General features: G+C 54.4%; 13 non-coding genes across 13 annotated transcripts; all 13 read right to left on the bottom strand.

The window, feature by feature from the left end:
- Nucleotides 1–1604: 1604 nt before the first annotated feature.
- Nucleotides 1605–1696, bottom strand: LOC130707820 (small nucleolar RNA SNORD116). The gene has a single exon (XR_009007850.1). It is a non-coding gene; the product is annotated as a small nucleolar RNA SNORD116 (small nucleolar RNA).
- Nucleotides 1697–4106: 2410 nt separating this feature from the next.
- On the bottom strand, nucleotides 4107–4198 carry LOC130707884 (small nucleolar RNA SNORD116). The gene has a single exon (XR_009007913.1). It is a non-coding gene; the product is annotated as a small nucleolar RNA SNORD116 (small nucleolar RNA).
- Nucleotides 4199–4585: 387 nt separating this feature from the next.
- LOC130708010 (small nucleolar RNA SNORD116) lies at nucleotides 4586–4677 on the bottom strand. The gene has a single exon (XR_009008038.1). It is a non-coding gene; the product is annotated as a small nucleolar RNA SNORD116 (small nucleolar RNA).
- A 2446-nt stretch (nucleotides 4678–7123) lies between these two features.
- On the bottom strand, nucleotides 7124–7215 carry LOC130707819 (small nucleolar RNA SNORD116). The gene has a single exon (XR_009007849.1). It is a non-coding gene; the product is annotated as a small nucleolar RNA SNORD116 (small nucleolar RNA).
- Nucleotides 7216–9625: 2410 nt separating this feature from the next.
- Nucleotides 9626–9717, bottom strand: LOC130707883 (small nucleolar RNA SNORD116). Its single transcript, XR_009007912.1, has one exon. It is a non-coding gene; the product is annotated as a small nucleolar RNA SNORD116 (small nucleolar RNA).
- Nucleotides 9718–10104: 387 nt separating this feature from the next.
- LOC130708009 (small nucleolar RNA SNORD116) lies at nucleotides 10105–10196 on the bottom strand. The gene has a single exon (XR_009008037.1). It is a non-coding gene; the product is annotated as a small nucleolar RNA SNORD116 (small nucleolar RNA).
- Nucleotides 10197–12642: 2446 nt separating this feature from the next.
- LOC130707818 (small nucleolar RNA SNORD116) lies at nucleotides 12643–12734 on the bottom strand. The gene has a single exon (XR_009007848.1). It is a non-coding gene; the product is annotated as a small nucleolar RNA SNORD116 (small nucleolar RNA).
- Nucleotides 12735–15144: 2410 nt separating this feature from the next.
- LOC130707882 (small nucleolar RNA SNORD116) lies at nucleotides 15145–15236 on the bottom strand. The gene has a single exon (XR_009007911.1). It is a non-coding gene; the product is annotated as a small nucleolar RNA SNORD116 (small nucleolar RNA).
- Nucleotides 15237–15623: 387 nt separating this feature from the next.
- On the bottom strand, nucleotides 15624–15715 carry LOC130708008 (small nucleolar RNA SNORD116). Its single transcript, XR_009008036.1, has one exon. It is a non-coding gene; the product is annotated as a small nucleolar RNA SNORD116 (small nucleolar RNA).
- Nucleotides 15716–18161: 2446 nt separating this feature from the next.
- Nucleotides 18162–18253, bottom strand: LOC130707817 (small nucleolar RNA SNORD116). Its single transcript, XR_009007847.1, has one exon. It is a non-coding gene; the product is annotated as a small nucleolar RNA SNORD116 (small nucleolar RNA).
- A 2410-nt stretch (nucleotides 18254–20663) lies between these two features.
- Nucleotides 20664–20755, bottom strand: LOC130707881 (small nucleolar RNA SNORD116). The gene has a single exon (XR_009007910.1). It is a non-coding gene; the product is annotated as a small nucleolar RNA SNORD116 (small nucleolar RNA).
- A 387-nt stretch (nucleotides 20756–21142) lies between these two features.
- LOC130708007 (small nucleolar RNA SNORD116) lies at nucleotides 21143–21234 on the bottom strand. Its single transcript, XR_009008035.1, has one exon. It is a non-coding gene; the product is annotated as a small nucleolar RNA SNORD116 (small nucleolar RNA).
- A 2446-nt stretch (nucleotides 21235–23680) lies between these two features.
- Nucleotides 23681–23772, bottom strand: LOC130707858 (small nucleolar RNA SNORD116). The gene has a single exon (XR_009007887.1). It is a non-coding gene; the product is annotated as a small nucleolar RNA SNORD116 (small nucleolar RNA).
- Nucleotides 23773–26179: the final 2407 nt, after the last annotated feature.

Raw genomic sequence — 26179 nt, 5'->3', positions numbered from 1 at the left:
AAGGGAATGGCCCTTGGCCAAATGGGACGACCTCCAACAAAAGCAGCTTGTAGGGACCGGTGACAAAACGCACCAGAGGAACTCCTGGACTGAACAATGGAGATTCACCTGCAGCCATACTTCCTGGCCTGCTGCCAAGACTGGCAACCTACCCTTGGCCCACACACAAAGCTAATGGCATGGGAACCATTCCGACGCCCAACGTGGCGGGGCAAACCCTTGCAGCAATTTTGTAACTTGCAGTGGTGTCTGGTACTTTCCCACTCTGGGCCCATCAGTGACGTGCCATTGGGGAAACCCGGAGGCTCAGGTCCTCAACAGCCACTTGTTACCCACAGCCATGCAACGACAGAACCCAGACAACAGCCTAGACACTTGAACCGGTATGACTTGTCTGGCCTGTGGCCAGGCTCGCCGGATACCACAGTGTGGATGCACCAGCGGGTGGCAGGAAAAATGACACCCACACCACACATCCTCTCCTGCCCTTAAACCTGTAGCCTTTCCTTGGCAGCCGACTCCCTTGTTTCTGCATGGTTGCGCCCAATGACCGCCGGGTACAGCTCCAATCCTCAGGGAACGCTATGAGGGCCAGGTATAGAAACGATGCTTGGCTGTCCTCAGGAACACCTTCACATCTTCAACACAGGGGGAACGTGGCCAGACAGGGACAAAACACCCCAAGGCCTCCAAATCGGCCCCCATGAGAAGACACCATACTGTGACATGAAGGCAACCATTCGCTGGCACAAGGACCCGCCATGAAGCAAATCGACCAAGGAGAGGAAAGAGGCGGGACAGTCCACAAATGTGCTCCCGTGTTCCTTCCCTACACGTGCCTCCAGATGCTCCTGAGGGAGTCCCAAATGTGTTCCGTGAACCCCATGGCCACCGTCGATCTATCCACCCACCAGTAAACCTGTGGGCTTAGCCAGCCATCTCACGTGTCTCTTTCACTCGCCTTGCCTTACTCTCTCTCCACCGGGATCCCAACGTGTCACGGCAAGGTGCCAGAGCCACCTCTCACCAAAGAAGCTTGCTGTGACCAAGCTTGACTAAAGCGTTTTCCAGCCCCTTCACACAGCACACACAAGCAGGACATAACCCGAGGAGGAGCCATCAGATTGGCTAAACTCCCAGGAACTGTGGCCCATTTGATTTCTCCCCTCATCAGGAGAAACCTAAACTGCATCTGGTCTCCCAAGTAGAAAATGACAAAGAACCCTGCCCTAGGCCTGGAATCCTATCTGACCCTGAGCCTACAAACTTCTGTTTCTTTGAGGCCACAAGGCAATGACCAGCAGGTGGGGGCAGCCTGTAGAACCCAAGTGCAGGCGGCAGAACCAGCAATGGCTCACGCTTCCTCTCCTACCTGCATGCTGAACCGTGGCAGGGGACAGCAGTCCTGGCTAGACCAAGGTACCCAGAGACGGCACTCTGTCCCAAGCCTTCCCACCTGGATTGGCATCCCAGGCTCCTTTCCCAATGGCTCTTCTCCCCATGAGATGACCACAACCCTCAACTTGAACTATGTGGCTGTGGACACCCACGGCCACAAATGCAACATGAACTTCTCCCTACTTCCCTTTTGGGAGCCACGTGCTGGACCTCAGTTCCAACGAGGAGACGGTAGGGATTTCTCACTCATTTTGTTCAGATTTCCAAGGAATGCATTTGTATGAGTCATCATCAATCCAAGCACATGTTCAAACGATGGACATCTAAAGTTGCAGATTCCACCATGGGACGGCCAGCGAGCTGAATCATATCAGCGTACAGAAGTGGCCAGAGCCGAGCCACGGGTCAGGAAATGCAGCCAGTTCTCAGGGCATCAAAGCTCGTGTTCCCCGAGAAAAGACCAGAAGGTGAGGGTGTAGCCCCGGTGCACACGTTACCCTCGCTAAACCTTTAGGTTTAGCAAAGAAGTGTCGCTTACCGCAACAAGGTTTAAAGCAGGATCCTCATGGAATGCACACAAACACCCTTCCGAGACTCCTTCGCATGGCCTCACCTTGCCACACTGTCCTCACTTCAACGGGTATCAGGGATTATACGGATGGCCCCAGGCTGCTGCTGGCATTCCTTCCCTGGCATTCCACCTGGCTCGGGGTGAGAGAACACATGCACACTTGAGGAGGGTGCACGGGCGAACCGAGGGAAAGGGCGATACCACCCAGCGATGTGTGTTCTATCTCTCCTCAACATTTCATTTGCTGTCCATCTTGCCTGTGTGTCCACAGCCAAACGTGAAAGCATCGTGGCACAGGCGCCTTCAGAGCATGCAGCCATCAGGACAAACAGCGCCACCGACCAACAACCCCTCGGGCTCGGTCCCTGAAATTCCTCTCCGGAGCAATCTGCCCTCCATCACAGCAAAAGGATGTCTTCCTGATCCCCTGAGACACCCTCAGGACAACACGGCCCCCTCAGCCTAAGAGCAGGTGCCCTCTATGGGAACAAACACGCCTTTGGCACTTATGATTAAACACAGTGGACACGCCCTTAAGTGGAGAGATCTTCCATAAGGGAAGGGCCCTTGGCCAAATAAGACGACCTCCATCAAAAGCGGCTCGTATGGAGACGTGACAAAGGGCACCTGAGGAACCCCTGGACTGATCAAGGGAGACTCACCAGCAGGCATACTTCCTGGTCTCCTGCCAAGCCAGAGAAATTTCCTTGGGACCGCAACCAAACCTAATGACAAGGGAGCCATTCCAATGCCCAAAGTGGCGGGCCAAACCCTTGCAGCAACTGGGTAACTTATCGTAGCACCTTGCACATTCGCATTCTTCCCTTCAAGGACAAGACCTTGGAGAAACCATGAGACCCAGGTCCTCCAGAACCAACGTGTCACCCACAGCCGTGCAATGAGAGAACGCATCCAACATCTTGCACACTTGAAGCGGCATGACGTCTCTGGCTTGAAGCCATGCACGCTGGAGGTCACAGGCTCACAGCACCAGAAGGTGGCAGGACAAAATAACCCCGGCAGCACACATTCACTCCAGCCCTTAAACCTGTAGCGTTTCCTTGGCAGCCAACTCCCTTCTTTCTGCATGGTTGGGCCCAAAGACCTCCGGGAAGAGCTCCAAACCTCAGGGAATGCTATGCCGACCTGGTATAGCAATGACGCTGGGCTGTCCTAAGGAACACCTTAACATCCTCAACATAGGGGCAATGAGGCCACACAGGGACAAAACATCCCAACGGCTCCAAATCGGTCCCAGTGAGAAGACACTGTTCTGTGCGGTGAAGGCACCATGCGCTGGAACAAGGACCCGCCGTGAAGCACATTGAGAAAGGAGAGGAAAAGCTTGGGATGATCCACGAATGTGCACCTGTATTCCTTCCCTACACGGGACTCCAAATGCTCCTGAAGATATCCCAAAAGAGTTCCGGGAACCCTATGTCCACCGACCATCTATCCACCCAACAGTAAGCCTGTGGGCTTAGCCAACACTCTCAAGTGTACTTCCCAATCGCCTTGCCTTCCTCTCTCCACCAGGATCCAAACGAATCCACCCCTCACCTAAGTAGCTTGATATCCCCTGGATTTGCCTAAGGCATTTTCCAACCTCTCCACACACAACACACAAGCAGGACACAACCCAAGGAGGCGCCATCAGCATCGCCCAAATCCCAGGGACAGTGGCCCATTTGTTTTCCCCCGACCATCAGGGCAAACCTAAACTATATCCCACCTCCCAAGCTGAACATGACATAGACGCCTGGCCTGGCCAGGACTCCTTCTCTGACCCTGAGGGCAGAGACTTCTGTTTCCTTGCGGGAACAAGGCAACGACCTGAGCTTGAGGGTGGCCTGTAGATCTCAATGGCAAGCCAGAGGAGTACCAGTGGCTCACGCTTCCTTTCGCACCCGCACGCTGACCACGGCAGGGGATAGCAGTTCTGGCTAGACTCAGGTGCCCAGAGACGTCAAGTTGTCCTTAGCCTTCCCACGTAGATGGACATCCCAGGCTCCTTTCCACATGGCTCTTTCTGCACGAGAAGCCCGCCACCCTCAACTTGAACAATGTTGCTGCGCACGTCCACAGTAGCAAATGCAACATGGACCTCTCCCTAATTTTCCTTTGGGAGCCACGTGCTGGACCTCAGTTAGGATGAGAAGACGGTAGGTATTGCTCATTCATTTTGTTTAGATTTCCAAGGAATGCATTTATGGGAGTCATCACTGATCCACGCTCCTGCTCAAAGGCTAGATGTGCAAAGTCGCGGAAGGTCAGCAAGCTCAATCCTCTCAGCAGTAGGGAGCGGCCAGACTCGAGCCACAGGGCAGGAAGTGCCCCCAAGTCTCAGGGCATCGGAGCTCGGGTGCCCCAGGAAGAGCCCAGAATGTGACGGTGTAGTCTCGCGGCACAAATCCCCGTGGCCAAACATCTAGGTTTCTTCAAAGAAGTTCCGTTTAACCCACAAGGTTTCTACCAGGAACCTTGTCGAGCCAGAGGCGATGCCCTTGGATCACACAGAAAGCTACTGGCATTGGAGATATTCCAATGCCCAAACTGGCAGTGCAAACCCTTGCAGCAACTGGGTTGCTTGCCCTGGCGACTTGTATTTTCGCCCCAGGCCCATCAGTGACATGACCGCGGAGAAACCTGAGACCCATTCATTTGTTCAGAGTTCCAAGCAGTGCATTTATGGGAGTCATCATCAATCCACCTGCTCAAAGACTGCACGTTCAAAGTCGCAGGCTCCACCGCGGGGCAGCCACCGATCTCAAGGATGTCAGCAGTCAGGAGCGGCCAGAGCCGACCCACGGGGCTGCAAATGGATCTAAGGATCATGGCATCATATCTGGGGTGCCCCTGGAAGAGCCAAGAAGGTGAGGGTGTAGTCTCAGTGCACAAGTCCCCGTGGCCAAACATCTAGGTTTCTGCAAAGAAGTTCCACTCACCACCACATGGTTCCTACGAGGATCCTCAAGGACTTTACGCCAAAACCACTCTGAGACTCTTTTGCCTTGACTTGCCTCACATTGCTGCACTCTCCTCACTTCGCCAGGTATCATGGACTATACAGAGGGGCCCATGCTGCTGCAGGTGTTTGTTCCCTGGCACTCCACCACCTGCCTCAGGGTGACAGAACACAGGGATGTTTGAGAAAAGTGAACGGGCGCACAGAGGCAAAGGGTGATACCGCCCAGCGATGTGCGCTATATCTCCCCTCAACATTTAATTTGCAGCCCATCATCTCTGTGTGTCCACAGCCAAACGTAAATGCGTCGTGGCACAGATGCCTTCAGAGCACACGGGCATCAGCACAAAGAGCACAGCCGTCCATCAACCCCCTGGTATGGGCCTTCAACTTCCCCGCCTGAGCCACCTCCCCGCCGACACAGCATAGGGATGTCATCCTGAACCGCTGAGACACCCTCAGGGGAACAGGGATTACTCAGCGTAAGGGCCACTGCCCTCTGGGGAACCAAACCAATCCTGGTGCATACGCTTCCACACAATGGACTCACCCTCAACGGGAAATGTGGTCCCTGAGATCTTCCACAAGGGAATGGCCCTTGGCCAAATGGGACGACCTCCAACAAAAGCAGCTTGTAGGGACCGGTGACAAAACGCACCAGAGGAACTCCTGGACTGAACAATGGAGATTCACCTGCAGCCATACTTCCTGGCCTGCTGCCAAGACTGGCAACCTACCCTTGGCCCACACACAAAGCTAATGGCATGGGAACCATTCCGACGCCCAACGTGGCGGGGCAAACCCTTGCAGCAATTTTGTAACTTGCAGTGGTGTCTGGTACTTTCCCACTCTGGGCCCATCAGTGACGTGCCATTGGGGAAACCCGGAGGCTCAGGTCCTCAACAGCCACTTGTTACCCACAGCCATGCAACGACAGAACCCAGACAACAGCCTAGACACTTGAACCGGTATGACTTGTCTGGCCTGTGGCCAGGCTCGCCGGATACCACAGTGTGGATGCACCAGCGGGTGGCAGGAAAAATGACACCCACACCACACATCCTCTCCTGCCCTTAAACCTGTAGCCTTTCCTTGGCAGCCGACTCCCTTGTTTCTGCATGGTTGCACCCAATGACCTCTGGGTACAGCTCCAATCCTCAGGGAACGCTATGAGGGCCAGGTATAGAAACGATGCTTGGCTGTCCTCAGGAACACCTTCACATCTTCAACACAGGGGGAACGTGGCCAGACAGGGACAAAACACCCCAAGGCCTCCAAATCGGCCCCCATGAGAAGACACCATACTGTGCCATGAAGGCAACCATTCGCTGGCACAAGGACCCGCCATGAAGCAAATCGACCAAGGAGAGGAAAGAGGCGGGACAGTCCACAAATGTGCTCCCGTGTTCCTTCCCTACACGTGCCTCCAGATGCTCCTGAGGGAGTCCCAAATGTGTTCCGTGAACCCCATGGCCACCGTCGATCTATCCACCCACCAGTAAACCTGTGGGCTTAGCCAGCCATCTCACGTGTCTCTTTCACTCGCCTTGCCTTACTCTCTCTCCACCGGGATCCCAACGTGTCACGGCAAGGTGCCAGAGCCACCTCTCACCAAAGAAGCTTGCTGTGACCAAGCTTGACTAAAGCGTTTTCCAGCCCCTTCACACAGCACACACAAGCAGGACACAACCCGAGGAGGAGCCATCAGATTGGCTAAACTCCCAGGAACTGTGGCCCATTTGATTTCTCCCCTCATCAGGAGAAACCTAAACTGCATCTGGTCTCCCAAGTAGAAAATGACAAAGAACCCTGCCCTAGGCCTGGAATCCTATCTGACCCTGAGCCTACAAACTTCTGTTTCTTTGAGGCCACAAGGCAATGACCAGCAGGTGGGGGCAGCCTGTAGAACCCAAGTGCAGGCGGCAGAACCAGCAATGGCTCACGCTTCCTCTCCTACCTGCATGCTGAACCGTGGCAGGGGACAGCAGTCCTGGCTAGACCAAGGTACCCAGAGACGGCACTCTGTCCCAAGCCTTCCCACCTGGATTGGCATCCCAGGCTCCTTTCCCAATGGCTCTTCTCCCCATGAGATGACCACAACCCTCAACTTGAACTATGTGGCTGTGGACACCCACGGCCACAAATGCAACATGAACTTCTCCCTACTTCCCTTTTGGGAGCCACGTGCTGGACCTCAGTTCCAACGAGGAGACGGTAGGGATTTCTCACTCATTTTGTTCAGATTTCCAAGGAATGCATTTGTATGAGTCATCATCAATCCAAGCACATGTTCAAACGATGGACATCTAAAGTTGCAGATTCCACCATGGGACGGCCAGCGAGCTGAATCATATCAGCGTACAGAAGTGGCCAGAGCCGAGCCACGGGTCAGGAAATGCAGCCAGTTCTCAGGGCATCAAAGCTCGTGTTCCCCGAGAAAAGACCAGAAGGTGAGGGTGTAGCCCCGGTGCACACGTTACCCTCGCTAAACCTTTAGGTTTAGCAAAGAAGTGTCGCTTACCGCAACAAGGTTTAAAGCAGGATCCTCATGGAATGCACACAAACACCCTTCCGAGACTCCTTCGCATGGCCTCACCTTGCCACACTGTCCTCACTTCAACGGGTATCAGGGATTATACGGATGGCCCCAGGCTGCTGCTGGCATTCCTTCCCTGGCATTCCACCTGGCTCGGGGTGAGAGAACACATGCACACTTGAGGAGGGTGCACGGGCGAACCGAGGGAAAGGGCGATACCACCCAGCGATGTGTGTTCTATCTCTCCTCAACATTTCATTTGCTGTCCATCTTGCCTGTGTGTCCACAGCCAAACGTGAAAGCATCGTGGCACAGGCGCCTTCAGAGCATGCAGCCATCAGGACAAAGAGCGCCACCGACCAACAACCCCTCGGGCTCGGTCCCTGAAATTCCTCTGCTGAGCAATCTGCCCTCCATCACAGAAAAAGTATGTCTTCCTGATCCCCTGAGACACCCTCAGGACAACAGGGCCCCCTCAGCCTAAGAGCAGGTGCCCTCTATGGGAACAAACACGCCTTTGGCACTTATGATTAAACACAGTGGACACGCCCTTAAGTGGAGAGATCTTCCATAAGGGAAGGGCCCTTGGCCAAATAAGACGACCTCCATCAAAAGCGGCTCGTATGGAGACGTGACAAAGGGCACCTGAGGAACCCCTGGACTGATCAAGGGAGACTCACCAGCAGGCATACTTCCTGGTCTCCTGCCAAGCCAGAGAAATTTCCTTGGGACCGCAACCAAACCTAATGACAAGGGAGCCATTCCAATGCCCAAAGTGGCGGGCCAAACCCTTGCAGCAACTGGGTAACTTATCGTAGCACCTTGCACATTCGCATTCTTCCCTTCAAGGACAAGACCTTGGAGAAACCATGAGACCCAGGTCCTCCAGAACCAACGTGTCACCCACAGCCGTGCAATGAGAGAACGCATCCAACATCTTGCACACTTGAAGCGGCATGACGTCTCTGGCTTGAAGCCATGCACGCTGGAGGTCACAGGCTCACAGCACCAGAAGGTGGCAGGACAAAATAACCCCGGCAGCACACATTCACTCCAGCCCTTAAGCCTGTAGCGTTTCCTTGGCAGCCAACTCCCTTCTTTCTGCATGGTTGGGCCCAAAGACCTCCGGGAAGAGCTCCAAACCTCAGGGAATGCTATGCCGACCTGGTATAGCAATGACGCTGGGCTGTCCTAAGGAACACCTTAACATCCTCAACATAGGGGCAATGAGGCCACACAGGGACAAAACATCCCAACGGCTCCAAATCGGTCCCAGTGAGAAGACACTGTTCTGTGCGGTGAAGGCACCATGCGCTGGAACAAGGACCCGCCGTGAAGCACATTGAGAAAGGAGAGGAAAAGCTTGGGATGATCCACGAATGTGCACCTGTATTCCTTCCCTACACGGGACTCCAAATGCTCCTGAAGATATCCCAAAAGAGTTCCGGGAACCCTATGTCCACCGACCATCTATCCACCCAACAGTAAGCCTGTGGGCTTAGCCAACACTCTCAAGTGTACTTCCCAATCGCCTTGCCTTCCTCTCTCCACCAGGATCCAAACGAATCCACCCCTCACCTAAGTAGCTTGATATCCCCTGGATTTGCCTAAGGCATTTTCCAACCTCTCCACACACAACACACAAGCAGGACACAACCCAAGGAGGCGCCATCAGCATCGCCCAAATCCCAGGGACAGTGGCCCATTTGTTTTCCCCCGACCATCAGGGCAAACCTAAACTATATCCCACCTCCCAAGCTGAACATGACATAGACGCCTGGCCTGGCCAGGACTCCTTCTCTGACCCTGAGGGCAGAGACTTCTGTTTCCTTGCGGGAACAAGGCAACGACCTGAGCTTGAGGGTGGCCTGTAGATCTCAATGGCAAGCCAGAGGAGTACCAGTGGCTCACGCTTCCTTTCGCACCCGCACGCTGACCACGGCAGGGGATAGCAGTTCTGGCTAGACTCAGGTGCCCAGAGACGTCAAGTTGTCCTTAGCCTTCCCACGTAGATGGACATCCCAGGCTCCTTTCCACATGGCTCTTTCTGCACGAGAAGCCCGCCACCCTCAACTTGAACAATGTTGCTGCACACGCCCACAGTAGCAAATGCAACATGGACCTCTCCCTAATTTTCCTTTGGGAGCCACGTGCTGGACCTCAGTTAGGATGAGAAGACGGTAGGTATTGCTCATTCATTTTGTTTAGATTTCCAAGGAATGCATTTATGGGAGTCATCACTGATCCACGCTCCTGCTCAAAGGCTAGATGTGCAAAGTCGCGGAAGGTCAGCAAGCTCAATCCTCTCAGCAGTAGGGAGCGGCCAGACTCGAGCCACAGGGCAGGAAGTGCCCCCAAGTCTCAGGGCATCGGAGCTCGGGTGCCCCAGGAAGAGCCCAGAATGTGACGGTGTAGTCTCGCGGCACAAATCCCCGTGGCCAAACATCTAGGTTTCTTCAAAGAAGTTCCGTTTAACCCACAAGGTTTCTACCAGGAACCTTGTCGAGCCAGAGGCGATGCCCTTGGATCACACAGAAAGCTACTGGCATTGGAGATATTCCAATGCCCAAACTGGCAGTGCAAACCCTTGCAGCAACTGGGTTGCTTGCCCTGGCGACTTGTATTTTCGCCCCAGGCCCATCAGTGACATGACCGCGGAGAAACCTGAGACCCATTCATTTGTTCAGAGTTCCAAGCAGTGCATTTATGGGAGTCATCATCAATCCACCTGCTCAAAGACTGCACGTTCAAAGTCGCAGGCTCCACCGCGGGGCAGCCACCGATCTCAAGCATGTCAGCAGTCAGGAGCGGCCAGAGCCGACCCACGGGGGTGCAAATGGATCTAAGGATCATGGCATCATATCTGGGGTGCCCCTGGAAGAGCCAAGAAGGTGAGGGTGTAGTCTCAGTGCACAAGTCCCCGTGGCCAAACATCTAGGTTTCTGCAAAGAAGTTCCACTCACCACCACATGGTTCCTACGAGGATCCTCAAGGACTTTACGCCAAAACCACTCTGAGACTCTTTTGCCTTGACTTGCCTCACATTGCTGCACTCTCCTCACTTCGCCAGGTATCATGGACTATACAGAGGGGCCCATGCTGCTGCAGGTGTTTGTTCCCTGGCACTCCACCACCTGCCTCAGGGTGACAGAACACAGGGATGTTTGAGAAAAGTGAACGGGCGCACAGAGGCAAAGGGTGATACCGCCCAGCGATGTGCGCTATATCTCCCCTCAACATTTCATTTGCAGCCCATCATCTCTGTGTGTCCACAGCCAAACGTAAATGCGTCGTGGCACAGATGCCTTCAGAGCACACGGGCATCAGCACAAAGAGCACAGCCGTCCATCAACCCCCTGGTATGGGCCTTCAACTTCCACGCCTGAGCCACCTCCCCGCCGACACAGCATAGGGATGTCATCCTGAACCGCTGAGACACCCTCAGGGGAACTGGGATTACTCAGCGTAAGGGCCACTGCCCTCTGGGGAACCAAACCAATCCTGGTGCATACGCTTCCACACAATGGACTCACGCTCAACGGGAAATGTGGTCCCTGAGATCTTCCACAAGGGAATGGCCCTTGGCCAAATGGGACGACCTCCAACAAAAGCAGCTTGTAGGGACCGGTGACAAAACGCACCAGAGGAACTCCTGGACTGAACAATGGAGATTCACCTGCAGCCATACTTCCTGGCCTGCTGCCAAGACTGGCAACCTACCCTTGGCCCACACACAAAGCTAATGGCATGGGAACCATTCCGACGCCCAACGTGGCGGGGCAAACCCTTGCAGCAATTTTGTAACTTGCAGTGGTGTCTGGTACTTTCCCACTCTGGGCCCATCAGTGACGTGCCATTGGGGAAACCCGGAGGCTCAGGTCCTCAACAGCCACTTGTTACCCACAGCCATGCAACGACAGAACCCAGACAACAGCCTAGACACTTGAACCGGTATGACTTGTCTGGCCTGTGGCCAGGCTCGCCGGATACCACAGTGTGGATGCACCAGCGGGTGGCAGGAAAAATGACACCCACACCACACATCCTCTCCTGCCCTTAAACCTGTAGCCTTTCCTTGGCAGCCGACTCCCTTGTTTCTGCATGGTTGCGCCCAATGACCGCCGGGTACAGCTCCAATCCTCAGGGAACGCTATGAGGGCCAGGTATAGAAACGATGCTTGGCTGTCCTCAGGAACACCTTCACATCTTCAACACAGGGGGAACGTGGCCAGACAGGGACAAAACACCCCAAGGCCTCCAAATCGGCCCCCATGAGAAGACACCATACTGTGCCATGAAGGCAACCATTCGCTGGCACAAGGACCCGCCATGAAGCAAATCGACCAAGGAGAGGAAAGAGGCGGGACAGTCCACAAATGTGCTCCCGTGTTCCTTCCCTACACGTGCCTCCAGATGCTCCTGAGGGAGTCCCAAATGTGTTCCGTGAACCCCATGGCCACTGTCGATCTATCCACCCACCAGTAAACCTGTGGGCTTAGCCAGCCATCTCACATGTCTCTTTCACTCGCCTTGCCTTACTCTCTCTCCACCGGGATCCCAACGTGTCACGGCAAGGTGCCAGAGCCACCTCTCACCAAAGAAGCTTGCTGTGACCAAGCTTGACTAAAGCGTTTTCCAGCCCCTTCACACAGCACACACAAGCAGGACATAACCCGAGGAGGAGCCATCAGATTGGCTAAACTCCCAGGAACTGTGGCCCATTTGATTTCTCCCCTCATCAGGAGAAACCTAAACTGCATCTGGTCTCCCAAGTAGAAAATGACAAAGAACCCTGCCCTAGGCCTGGAATCCTATCTGACCCTGAGCCTACAAACTTCTGTTTCTTTGAGGCCACAAGGCAATGACCAGCAGGTGGGGGCAGCCTGTAGAACCCAAGTGCAGGCGGCAGAACCAGCAATGGCTCACGCTTCCTCTCCTACCTGCATGCTGAACCGTGGCAGGGGACAGCAGTCCTGGCTAGACCAAGGTACCCAGAGACGGCACTCTGTCCCAAGCCTTCCCACCTGGATTGGCATCCCAGGCTCCTTTCCCAATGGCTCTTCTCCCCATGAGATGACCACAACCCTCAACTTGAACTATGTGGCTGTGGACACCCACGGCCACAAATGCAACATGAACTTCTCCCTACTTCCCTTTTGGGAGCCACGTGCTGGACCTCAGTTCCAACGAGGAGACGGTAGGGATTTCTCACTCATTTTGTTCAGATTTCCAAGGAATGCATTTGTATGAGTCATCATCAATCCAAGCACATGTTCAAACGATGGACATCTAAAGTTGCAGATTCCACCATGGGACGGCCAGCGAGCTGAATCATATCAGCGTACAGAAGTGGCCAGAGCCGAGCCACGGGTCAGGAAATGCAGCCAGTTCTCAGGGCATCAAAGCTCGTGTTCCCCGAGAAAAGACCAGAAGGTGAGGGTGTAGCCCCGGTGCACACGTTACCCTCGCTAAACCTTTAGGTTTAGCAAAGAAGTGTCGCTTACCGCAACAAGGTTTAAAGCAGGATCCTCATGGAATGCACACAAACACCCTTCCGAGACTCCTTCGCATGGCCTCACCTTGCCACACTGTCCTCACTTCAACGGGTATCAGGGATTATACGGATGGCCCCAGGCTGCTGCTGGCATTCCTTCCCTGGCATTCCACCTGGCTCGGGGTGAGAGAACACATGCACACTTGAGGAGGGTGCACGGGCGAACCGAGGGAAAGGGCGATACCACCCAGCGATGTGTGTTCTATCTCTCCTCAACATTTCATTTGCTGTCCATCTTGCCTGTGTGTCCACAGCCAAACGTGAAAGCATCGTGGCACAGGCGCCTTCAGAGCATGCAGCCATCAGGACAAAGAGCGCCACCGACCAACAACCCCTCGGGCTCGGTCCCTGAAATTCCTCTCCTGAGCAATCTGCCCTCCATCACAGCAAAAGGATGTCTTCCTGATCCCCTGAGACACCCTCAGGACAACAGGGCCCCCTCAGCCTAAGAGCAGGTGCCCTCTATGGGAACAAACACGCCTTTGGCACTTATGATTAAACACAGTGGACACGCCCTTAAGTGGAGAGATCTTCCATAAGGGAAGGGCCCTTGGCCAAATAAGACGACCTCCATCAAAAGCGGCTCGTATGGAGACGTGACAAAGGGCACCTGAGGAACCCCTGGACTGATCAAGGGAGACTCACCAGCAGGCATACTTCCTGGTCTCCTGCCAAGCCAGAGAAATTTCCTTGGGACCGCAACCAAACCTAATGACAAGGGAGCCATTCCAATGCCCAAAGTGGCGGGCCAAACCCTTGCAGCAACTGGGTAACTTACCGTAGCACCTTGGACATTCGCATTCTTCCCTTCAAGGACAAGACCTTGGAGAAACCATGAGACCCAGGTCCTCCAGAACCAACGTGTCACCCACAGCCGTGCAATGAGAGAACGAATCCAACATCTTGCACACTTGAAGCGGCATGACGTCTCTGGCTTGAAGCCATGCACGCTGGAGGTCACAGGCTCACAGCACCAGAAGGTGGCAGGACAAAATAACCCCGGCAGCACACATTCACTCCAGCCCTTAAACCTGTAGCGTTTCCTTGGCAGCCAACTCCCTTCTTTCTGCATGGTTGGGCCCAAAGACCTCCGGGAAGAGCTCCAAACCTCAGGGAATGCTATGCCGACCTGGTATAGCAATGACGCTGGGCTGTCCTAAGGAACACCTTAACATCCTCAACATAGGGGCAATGAGGCCACACAGGGACAAAACATCCCAACGGCTCCAAATCGGTCCCAGTGAGAAGACACTGTTCTGTGCGGTGAAGGCACCATGCGCTGGAACAAGGACCCGCCGTGAAGCACATTGAGAAAGGAGAGGAAAAGCTTGGGATGATCCACGAATGTGCACCTGTATTCCTTCCCTACACGGGACTCCAAATGCTCCTGAAGATATCCCAAAAGAGTTCCGGGAACCCTATGTCCACCGACCATCTATCCACCCAACAGTAAGCCTGTGGGCTTAGCCAACACTCTCAAGTGTACTTCCCAATCGCCTTGCCTTCCTCTCTCCACCAGGATCCAAACGAATCCACCCCTCACCTAAGTAGCTTGATATCCCCTGGATTTGCCTAAGGCATTTTCCAACCTCTCCACACACAACACACAAGCAGGACACAACCCAAGGAGGCGCCATCAGCATCGCCCAAATCCCAGGGACAGTGGCCCATTTGTTTTCCCCCGACCATCAGGGCAAACCTAAACTATATCCCACCTCCCAAGCTGAACATGACATAGACGCCTGGCCTGGCCAGGACTCCTTCTCTGACCCTGAGGGCAGAGACTTCTGTTTCCTTGCGGGAACAAGGCAACGACCTGAGCTTGAGGGTGGCCTGTAGATCTCAATGGCAAGCCAGAGGAGTACCAGTGGCTCACGCTTCCTTTCGCACCCGCACGCTGACCACGGCAGGGGATAGCAGTTCTGGCTAGACTCAGGTGCCCAGAGACGTCAAGTTGTCCTTAGCCTTCCCACGTAGATGGACATCCCAGGCTCCTTTCCACATGGCTCTTTCTGCACGAGAAGCCCGCCACCCTCAACTTGAACAATGTTGCTGCGCACGCCCACAGTAGCAAATGCAACATGGACCTCTCCCTAATTTTCCTTTGGGAGCCACGTGCTGGACCTCAGTTAGGATGAGAAGACGGTAGGTATTGCTCATTCATTTTGTTTAGATTTCCAAGGAATGCATTTATGGGAGTCATCACTGATCCACGCTCCTGCTCAAAGGCTAGATGTGCAAAGTCGCGGAAGGTCAGCAAGCTCAATCCTCTCAGCAGTAGGGAGCGGCCAGACTCGAGCCACAGGGCAGGAAGTGCCCCCAAGTCTCAGGGCATCGGAGCTCGGGTGCCCCAGGAAGAGCCCAGAATGTGACGGTGTAGTCTCGCGGCACAAATCCCCGTGGCCAAACATCTAGGTTTCTTCAAAGAAGTTCCGTTTAACCCACAAGGTTTCTACCAGGAACCTTGTCGAGCCAGAGGCGATGCCCTTGGATCACACAGAAAGCTACTGGCATTGGAGATATTCCAATGCCCAAACTGGCAGTGCAAACCCTTGCAGCAACTGGGTTGCTTGCCCTGGCGACTTGTATTTTCGCCCCAGGCCCATCAGTGACATGACCGCGGAGAAACCTGAGACCCATTCATTTGTTCAGAGTTCCAAGCAGTGCATTTATGGGAGTCATCATCAATCCACCTGCTCAAAGACTGCACGTTCAAAGTCGCAGGCTCCACCGCGGGGCAGCCACCGATCTCAAGCATGTCAGCAGTCAGGAGCGGCCAGAGCCGACCCACGGGGGTGCAAATGGATCTAAGGATCATGGCATCATATCTGGGGTGCCCCTGGAAGAGCCAAGAAGGTGAGGGTGTAGTCTCAGTGCACAAGTCCCCGTGGCCAAACATCTAGGTTTCTGCAAAGAAGTTCCACTCACCACCACATGGTTCCTACGAGGATCCTCAAGGACTTTACGCCAAAACCACTCTGAGACTCTTTTGCCTTGACTTGCCTCACATTGCTGCACTCTCCTCACTTCGCCAGGTATCATGGACTATACAGAGGGGCCCATGCTGCTGCAGGTGTTTGTTCCCTGGCACTCCACCACCTGCCTCAGGGTGACAGAACACAGGGATGTTTGAGAAAAGTGAACGGGCGCACAGAGGCAAAGGGTGATACCGCCCAGCGATGTGCGCTATATCTCCCCTCAACATTTCATTTGCAGCCCATCATCTCTGTGTGTCCACAGCCAAACGTAAATGCGTCGTGGCACAGATGCCTTCAGAGCACACGGGCATCAGCACAAAGAGCACAGCCGTCCATCAACCCCCTGGTATGGGCCTTCAACTTCCACGCCTGAGCCACCTCCCCGCCGACACAGCATAGGGATGTCATCCTGAACCGCTGAGACACCCTCAGGGGAACTGGGATTACTCAGCGTAAGGGCCACTGCCCTCTGGGGAACCAAACCAATCCTGGTGCATACGCTTCCACACAATGGACTCACGCTCAACGGGAAATGTGGTCCCTGAGATCTTCCACAAGGGAATGGCCCTTGGCCAAATGGGACGACCTCCAACAAAAGCAGCTTGTAGGGACCGGTGACAAAACGCACCAGAGGAACTCCTGGACTGAACAATGGAGATTCACCTGCAGCCATACTTCCTGGCCTGCTGCCAAGACTGGCAACCTACCCTTGGCCCACACACAAAGCTAATGGCATGGGAACCATTCCGACGCCCAACGTGGCGGGGCAAACCCTTGCAGCAATTTTGTAACTTGCAGTGGTGTCTGGTACTTTCCCACTCTGGGCCCATCAGTGACGTGCCATTGGGGAAACCCGGAGGCTCAGGTCCTCAACAGCCACTTGTTACCCACAGCCATGCAACGACAGAACCCAGACAACAGCCTAGACACTTGAACCGGTATGACTTGTCTGGCCTGTGGCCAGGCTCGCCGGATACCACAGTGTGGATGCACCAGCGGGTGGCAGGAAAAATGACACCCACACCACACATCCTCTCCTGCCCTTAAACCTGTAGCCTTTCCTTGGCAGCCGACTCCCTTGTTTCTGCATGGTTGCGCCCAATGACCGCCGGGTACAGCTCCAATCCTCAGGGAACGCTATGAGGGCCAGGTATAGAAACGATGCTTGGCTGTCCTCAGGAACACCTTCACATCTTCAACACAGGGGGAACGTGGCCAGACAGGGACAAAACACCCCAAGGCCTCCAAATCGGCCCCCATGAGAAGACACCATACTGTGACATGAAGGCAACCATTCGCTGGCACAAGGACCCGCCATGAAGCAAATCGATCAAGGAGAGGAAAGAGGCGGGACAGTCCACAAATGTGCTCCCGTGTTCCTTCCCTACACGTGCCTCCAGATGCTCCTGAGGGAGTCCCAAATGTGTTCCGTGAACCCCATGGCCACCGTCGATCTATCCACCCACCAGTAAACCTGTGGGCTTAGCCAGCCATCTCACGTGTCTCTTTCACTCGCCTTGCCTTACTCTCTCTCCACTGGGATCCCAACGTGTCACGGCAAGGTGCCAGAGCCACCTCTCACCAAAGAAGCTTGCTGTGACCAAGCTTGACTAAAGCGTTTTCCAGCCCCTTCACACAGCACACACAAGCAGGACATAACCCGAGGAGGAGCCATCAGATTGGCTAAACTCCCAGGAACTGTGGCCCATTTGATTTCTCCCCTCATCAGGAGAAACCTAAACTGCATCTGGTCTCCCAAGTAGAAAATGACAAAGAACCCTGCCCTAGGCCTGGAATCCTATCTGACCCTGAGCCTACAAACTTCTGTTTCTTTGAGGCCACAAGGCAATGACCAGCAGGTGGGGGCAGCCTGTAGAACCCAAGTGCAGGCGGCAGAACCAGCAATGGCTCACGCTTCCTCTCCTACCTGCATGCTGAACCGTGGCAGGGGACAGCAGTCCTGGCTAGACCAAGGTACCCAGAGACGGCACTCTGTCCCAAGCCTTCCCACCTGGATTGGCATCCCAGGCTCCTTTCCCAATGGCTCTTCTCCCCATGAGATGACCACAACCCTCAACTTGAACTATGTGGCTGTGGACACCCACGGCCACAAATGCAACATGAACTTCTCCCTACTTCCCTTTTGGGAGCCACGTGCTGGACCTCAGTTCCAACGAGGAGACGGTAGGGATTTCTCACTCATTTTGTTCAGATTTCCAAGGAATGCATTTGTATGAGTCATCATCAATCCAAGCACATGTTCAAACGATGGACATCTAAAGTTGCAGATTCCACCATGGGACGGCCAGCGAGCTGAATCATATCAGCGTACAGAAGTGGCCAGAGCCGAGCCACGGGTCAGGAAATGCAGCCAGTTCTCAGGGCATCAAAGCTCGTGTTCCCCGAGAAAAGACCAGAAGGTGAGGGTGTAGCCCCGGTGCACACGTTACCCTCGCTAAACCTTTAGGTTTAGCAAAGAAGTGTCGCTTACCGCAACAAGGTTTAAAGCAGGATCCTCATGGAATGCACACAAACACCCTTCCGAGACTCCTTCGCATGGCCTCACCTTGCCACACTGTCCTCACTTCAACGGGTATCAGGGATTATACGGATGGCCCCAGGCTGCTGCTGGCATTCCTTCCCTGGCATTCCACCTGGCTCGGGGTGAGAGAACACATGCACACTTGAGGAGGGTGCACGGGCGAACCGAGGGAAAGGGCGATACCACCCAGCGATGTGTGTTCTATCTCTCCTCAACATTTCATTTGCTGTCCATCTTGCCTGTGTGTCCACAGCCAAACGTGAAAGCATCGTGGCACAGGCGCCTTCAGAGCATGCAGCCATCAGGACAAAGAGCGCCACCGACCAACAACCCCTCGGGCTCGGTCCCTGAAATTCCTCTCCTGAGCAATCTGCCCTCCATCACAGAAAAAGTATGTCTTCCTGATCCCCTGAGACACCCTCAGGACAACACGGCCCCCTCAGCCTAAGAGCAGGTGCCCTCTATGGGAACAAACACGCCTTTGGCACTTATGATTAAACACAGTGGACACGCCCTTAAGTGGAGAGATCTTCCATAAGGGAAGGGCCCTTGGCCAAATAAGACGACCTCCATCAAAAGCGGCTCGTATGGAGACGTGACAAAGGGCACCTGAGGAACCCCTGGACTGATCAAGGGAGACTCACCAGCAGGCATACTTCCTGGTCTCCTGCCAAGCCAGAGAAATTTCCTTGGGACCGCAACCAAACCTAATGACAAGGGAGCCATTCCAATGCCCAAAGTGGCGGGCCAAACCCTTGCAGCAACTGGGTAACTTATCGTAGCACCTTGCACATTCGCATTCTTCCCTTCAAGGACAAGACCTTGGAGAAACCATGAGACCCAGGTCCTCCAGAACCAACGTGTCACCCACAGCCGTGCAATGAGAGAACGCATCCAACATCTTGCACACTTGAAGCGGCATGACGTCTCTGGCTTGAAGCCATGCACGCTGGAGGTCACAGGCTCACAGCACCAGAAGGTGGCAGGACAAAATAACCCCGGCAGCACACATTCACTCCAGCCCTTAAACCTGTAGCGTTTCCTTGGCAGCCAACTCCCTTCTTTCTGCATGGTTGGGCCCAAAGACCTCCGGGAAGAGCTCCAAACCTCAGGGAATGCTATGCCGACCTGGTATAGCAATGACGCTGGGCTGTCCTAAGGAACACCTTAACATCCTCAACATAGGGGCAATGAGGCCACACAGGGACAAAACATCCCAACGGCTCCAAATCGGTCCCAGTGAGAAGACACTGTTCTGTGCGGTGAAGGCACCATGCGCTGGAACAAGGACCCGCCGTGAAGCACATTGAGAAAGGAGAGGAAAAGCTTGGGATGATCCACGAATGTGCACCTGTATTCCTTCCCTACACGGGACTCCAAATGCTCCTGAAGATATCCCAAAAGAGTTCCGGGAACCCTATGTCCACCGACCATCTATCCACCCAACAGTAAGCCTGTGGGCTTAGCCAACACTCTCAAGTGTACTTCCCAATCGCCTTGCCTTCCTCTCTCCACCAGGATCCAAACGAATCCACCCCTCACCTAAGTAGCTTGATATCCCCTGGATTTGCCTAAGGCATTTTCCAACCTCTCCACACACAACACACAAGCAGGACACAACCCAAGGAGGCGCCATCAGCATCGCCCAAATCCCAGGGACAGTGGCCCATTTGTTTTCCCCCGACCATCAGGGCAAACCTAAACTATATCCCACCTCCCAAGCTGAACATGACATAGACGCCTGGCCTGGCCAGGACTCCTTCTCTGACCCTGAGGGCAGAGACTTCTGTTTCCTTGCGGGAACAAGGCAACGACCTGAGCTTGAGGGTGGCCTGTAGATCTCAATGGCAAGCCAGAGGAGTACCAGTGGCTCACGCTTCCTTTCGCACCCGCACGCTGACCACGGCAGGGGATAGCAGTTCTGGCTAGACTCAGGTGCCCAGAGACGTCAAGTTGTCCTTAGCCTTCCCACGTAGATGGACATCCCAGGCTCCTTTCCACATGGCTCTTTCTGCACGAGAAGCCCGCCACCCTCAACTTGAACAATGTTGCTGCGCACGCCCACAGTAGCAAATGCAACATGGACCTCTCCCTAATTTTCCTTTGGGAGCCACGTGCTGGACCTCAGTTAGGATGAGAAGACGGTAGGTATTGCTCATTCATTTTGTTTAGATTTCCAAGGAATGCATTTATGGGAGTCATCACTGATCCACGCTCCTGCTCAAAGGCTAGATGTGCAAAGTCGCGGAAGGTCAGCAAGCTCAATCCTCTCAGCAGTAGGGAGCGGCCAGACTCGAGCCACAGGGCAGGAAGTGCCCCCAAGTCTCAGGGCATCGGAGCTCGGGTGCCCCAGGAAGAGCCCAGAATGTGACGGTGTAGTCTCGCGGCACAAATCCCCGTGGCCAAACATCTAGGTTTCTTCAAAGAAGTTCCGTTTAACCCACAAGGTTTCTACCAGGAACCTTGTCGAGCCAGAGGCGATGCCCTTGGATCACACAGAAAGCTACTGGCATTGGAGATATTCCAATGCCCAAACTGGCAGTGCAAACCCTTGCAGCAACTGGGTTGCTTGCCCTGGCGACTTGTATTTTCGCCCCAGGCCCATCAGTGACATGACCGCGGAGAAACCTGAGACCCATTCATTTGTTCAGAGTTCCAAGCAGTGCATTTATGGGAGTCATCATCAATCCACCTGCTCAAAGACTGCACGTTCAAAGTCGCAGGCTCCACCGCGGGGCAGCCACCGATCTCAAGCATGTCAGCAGTCAGGAGCGGCCAGAGCCGACCCACGGGGGTGCAAGTGGATCTAAGGATCATGGCATCATATCTGGGGTGCCCCTGGAAGAGCCAAGAAGGTGAGGGTGTAGTCTCAGTGCACAAGTCCCCGTGGCCAAACATCTAGGTTTCTGCAAAGAAGTTCCACTCACCACCACATGGTTCCTACGAGGATCCTCAAGGACTTTACGCCAAAACCACTCTGAGACTCTTTTGCCTTGACTTGCCTCACATTGCTGCACTCTCCTCACTTCGCCAGGTATCATGGACTATACAGAGGGGCCCATGCTGCTGCAGGTGTTTGTTCCCTGGCACTCCACCACCTGCCTCAGGGTGACAGAACACAGGGATGTTTGAGAAAAGTGAAGGGGCGCACAGAGGCAAAGGGTGATACCGCCCAGCGATGTGCACTATATCTCCCCTCAACATTTAATTTGCAGCCCATCATGTCTGTGTGTCCACAGCCAAACGTGAATGCATCGTGGCACAGATGCCTTCAGAGCACACGGGCATCAGCACAAAGAGCAGGGCCGTCCATCAACCCCCTGGTATGGGCCTTGAACTTCCCCGCCTGAGCCACCTCCCCGCCGACACAGCATAGGGATGTCATCCTGAACCGCTGAGACACCCTCAGGGGAACAGGGATTACTCAGCGTAAGGGCCACTGCCCTCTGGGGAACCAAACCAATCCTGGTGCATATGCTTCCACACAATGGACTCACCCTCAACGGGAAATGTGGTCCCTGAGATCTTCCACAAGGGAATGGCCCTTGGCCAAATGGGACGACCTCCAACAAAAGCAGCTTGTAGGGACCGGTGACAAAACGCACCAGAGGAACTCCTGGACTGAACAATGGAGATTCACCTGCAGCCATACTTCCTGGCCTGCTGCCAAGACTGGCAACCTACCCTTGGCCCACACACAAAGCTAATGGCATGGGAACCATTCCGACGCCCAACGTGGCGGGGCAAACCCTTGCAGCAATTTTGTAACTTGCAGTGGTGTCTGGTACTTTCCCACTCTGGGCCCATCAGTGACGTGCCATTGGGGAAACCCGGAGGCTCAGGTCCTCAACAGCCACTTGTTACCCACAGCCATGCAACGACAGAACCCAGACAACAGCCTAGACACTTGAACCGGTATGACTTGTCTGGCCTGTGGCCAGGCTCGCCGGATACCACAGTGTGGATGCACCAGCGGGTGGCAGGAAAAATGACACCCACACCACACATCCTCTCCTGCCCTTAAACCTGTAGCCTTTCCTTGGCAGCCGACTCCCTTGTTTCTGCATGGTTGCACCCAATGACCTCTGGGTACAGCTCCAATCCTCAGGGAACGCTATGAGGGCCAGGTATAGAAACGATGCTTGGCTGTCCTCAGGAACACCTTCACATCTTCAACACAGGGGGAACGTGGCCAGACAGGGACAAAACACCCCAAGGCCTCCAAATCGGCCCCCATGAGAAGACACCATACTGTGACATGAAGGCAACCATTCGCTGGCACAAGGACCCGCCATGAAGCAAATCGACCAAGGAGAGGAAAGAGGCGGGACAGTCCACAAATGTGCTCCCGTGTTCCTTCCCTACACGTGCCTCCAGATGCTCCTGAGGGAGTCCCAAATGTGTTCCGTGAACCCCATGGCCACCGTCGATCTATCCACCCACCAGTAAACCTGTGGGCTTAGCCAGCCATCTCACGTGTCTCTTTCACTCGCCTTGCCTTACTCTCTCTCCACCGGGATCCCAACGTGTCACGGCAAGGTGCCAGAGCCACCTCTCACCAAAGAAGCTTGCTGTGACCAAGCTTGACTAAAGCGTTTTCCAGCCCCTTCACACAGCACACACAAGCAGGACATAACCCGAGGAGGAGCCATCAGATTGGCTAAACTCCCAGGAACTGTGGCCCATTTGATTTCTCCCCTCATCAGGAGAAACCTAAACTGCATCTGGTCTCCCAAGTAGAAAATGACAAAGAACCCTGCCCTAGGCCTGGAATCCTATCTGACCCTGAGCCTACAAACTTCTGTTTCTTTGAGGCCACAAGGCAATGACCAGCAGGTGGGGGCAGCCTGTAGAACCCAAGTGCAGGCGGCAGAACCAGCAATGGCTCACGCTTCCTCTCCTACCTGCATGCTGAACCGTGGCAGGGGAGAGCAGTCCTGGCTAGACCAAGGTACCCAGAGACGGCACTCTGTCCCAAGCCTTCCCACCTGGATTGGCATCCCAGGCTCCTTTCCCAATGGCTCTTCTCCCCATGAGATGACCACAACCCTCAACTTGAACTATGTGGCTGTGGACACCCACGGCCACAAATGCAACATGAACTTCTCCCTACTTCCCTTTTGGGAGCCACGTGCTGGACCTCAGTTCCAACGAGGAGACGGTAGGGATTTCTCACTCATTTTGTTCAGATTTCCAAGGAATGCATTTGTATGAGTTATCATCAATCCAAGCACATGTTCAAACGATGGACATCTAAAGTTGCAGATTCCACCATGGGACGGCCAGCGAGCTGAATCATATCAGCGTACAGAAGTGGCCAGAGCCGAGCCACGGGTCAGGAAATGCAGCCAGTTCTCAGGGCATCAAAGCTCGTGTTCCCCGAGAAAAGACCAGAAGGTGAGGGTGTAGCCCCGGTGCACACGTTACCCTCGCTAAACCTTTAGGTTTAGCAAAGAAGTGTCGCTTACCGCAACAAGGTTTAAAGCAGGATCCTCATGGAATGCACACAAACACCCTTCCGAGACTCCTTCGCATGGCCTCACCTTGCCACACTGTCCTCACTTCAACGGGTATCAGGGATTATACGGATGGCCCCAGGCTGCTGCTGGCATTCCTTCCCTGGCATTCCACCTGGCTCGGGGTGAGAGAACACATGCACACTTGAGGAGGGTGCACGGGCGAACCGAGGGAAAGGGCGATACCACCCAGCGATGTGTGTTCTATCTCTCCTCAACATTTCATTTGCTGTCCATCTTGCCTGTGTGTCCACAGCCAAACGTGAAAGCATCGTGGCACAGGCGCCTTCAGAGCATGCAGCCATCAGGACAAAGAGCGCCACCGACCAACAACCCCTCGGGCTCGGTCCCTGAAATTCCTCTCCTGAGCAATCTGCCCTCCATCACAGAAAAAGTATGTCTTCCTGATCCCCTGAGACACCCTCAGGACAACACGGCCCCCTCAGCCTAAGAGCAGGTGCCCTCTATGGGAACAAACACGCCTTTGGCACTTATGATTAAACACAGTGGACACGCCCTTAAGTGGAGAGATCTTCCATAAGGGAAGGGCCCTTGGCCAAATAAGACGACCTCCATCAAAAGCGGCTCGTATGGAGACGTGACAAAGGGCACCTGAGGAACCCCTGGACTGATCAAGGGAGACTCACCAGCAGGCATACTTCCTGGTCTCCTGCCAAGCCAGAGAAATTTCCTTGGGACCGCAACCAAACCTAATGACAAGGGAGCCATTCCAATGCCCAAAGTGGCGGGCCAAACCCTTGCAGCAACTGGGTAACTTATCGTAGCACCTTGCACATTCGCATTCTTCCCTTCAAGGACAAGACCTTGGAGAAACCATGAGACCCAGGTCCTCCAGAACCAACGTGTCACCCACAGCCGTGCAATGAGAGAACGCATCCAACATCTTGCACACTTGAAGCGGCATGACGTCTCTGGCTTGAAGCCATGCACGCTGGAGGTCACAGGCTCACAGCACCAGAAGGTGGCAGGACAAAATAACCCCGGCAGCACACATTCACTCCAGCCCTTAAACCTGTAGCGTTTCCTTGGCAGCCAGCTCCCTTCTTTCTGCATGGTTGGGCCCAAAGACCTCCGGGAAGAGCTCCAAACCTCAGGGAATGCTATGCCGACCTGGTATAGCAATGACGCTGGGCTGTCCTAAGGAACACCTTAACATCCTCAACATAGGGGCAATGAGGCCACACAGGGACAAAACATCCCAACGGCTCCAAATCGGTCCCAGTGAGAAGACACTGTTCTGTGCGGTGAAGGCACCATGCGCTGGAACAAGGACCCGCCGTGAAGCACATTGAGAAAGGAGAGGAAAAGCTTGGGATGATCCACGAATGTGCACCTGTATTCCTTCCCTACACGGGACTCCAAATGCTCCTGAAGATATCCCAAAAGAGTTCCGGGAACCCTATGTCCACCGACCATCTATCCACCCAACAGTAAGCCTGTGGGCTTAGCCAACACTCTCAAGTGTACTTCCCAATCGCCTTGCCTTCCTCTCTCCACCAGGATCCAAACGAATCCACCCCTCACCTAAGTAGCTTGATATCCCCTGGATTTGCCTAAGGCATTTTCCAACCTCTCCACACACAACACACAAGCAGGACACAACCCAAGGAGGCGCCATCAGCATCGCCCAAATCCCAGGGACAGTGGCCCATTTGTTTTCCCCCGACCATCAGGGCAAACCTAAACTATATCCCACCTCCCAAGCTGAACATGACATAGACGCCTGGCCTGGCCAGGACTCCTTCTCTGACCCTGAGGGCAGAGACTTCTGTTTCCTTGCGGGAACAAGGCAACGACCTGAGCTTGAGGGTGGCCTGTAGATCTCAATGGCAAGCCAGAGGAGTACCAGTGGCTCACGCTTCCTTTCGCACCCGCACGCTGACCACGGCAGGGGATAGCAGTTCTGGCTAGACTCAGGTGCCCAGAGACGTCAAGTTGTCCTTAGCCTTCCCACGTAGATGGACATCCCAGGCTCCTTTCCACATGGCTCTTTCTGCACGAGAAGCCCGCCACCCTCAACTTGAACAATGTTGCTGCGCACGCCCACAGTAGCAAATGCAACATGGACCTCTCCCTAATTTTCCTTTGGGAGCCACGT

The sequence above is a fragment of the Balaenoptera acutorostrata genome, chromosome 3, assembly GCF_949987535.1.
Source record: "Balaenoptera acutorostrata chromosome 3, mBalAcu1.1, whole genome shotgun sequence".
NCBI lineage: Eukaryota > Metazoa > Chordata > Mammalia > Artiodactyla > Balaenopteridae > Balaenoptera > Balaenoptera acutorostrata.
This window is presented reverse-complemented; position numbering and strand designations above follow the sequence as displayed.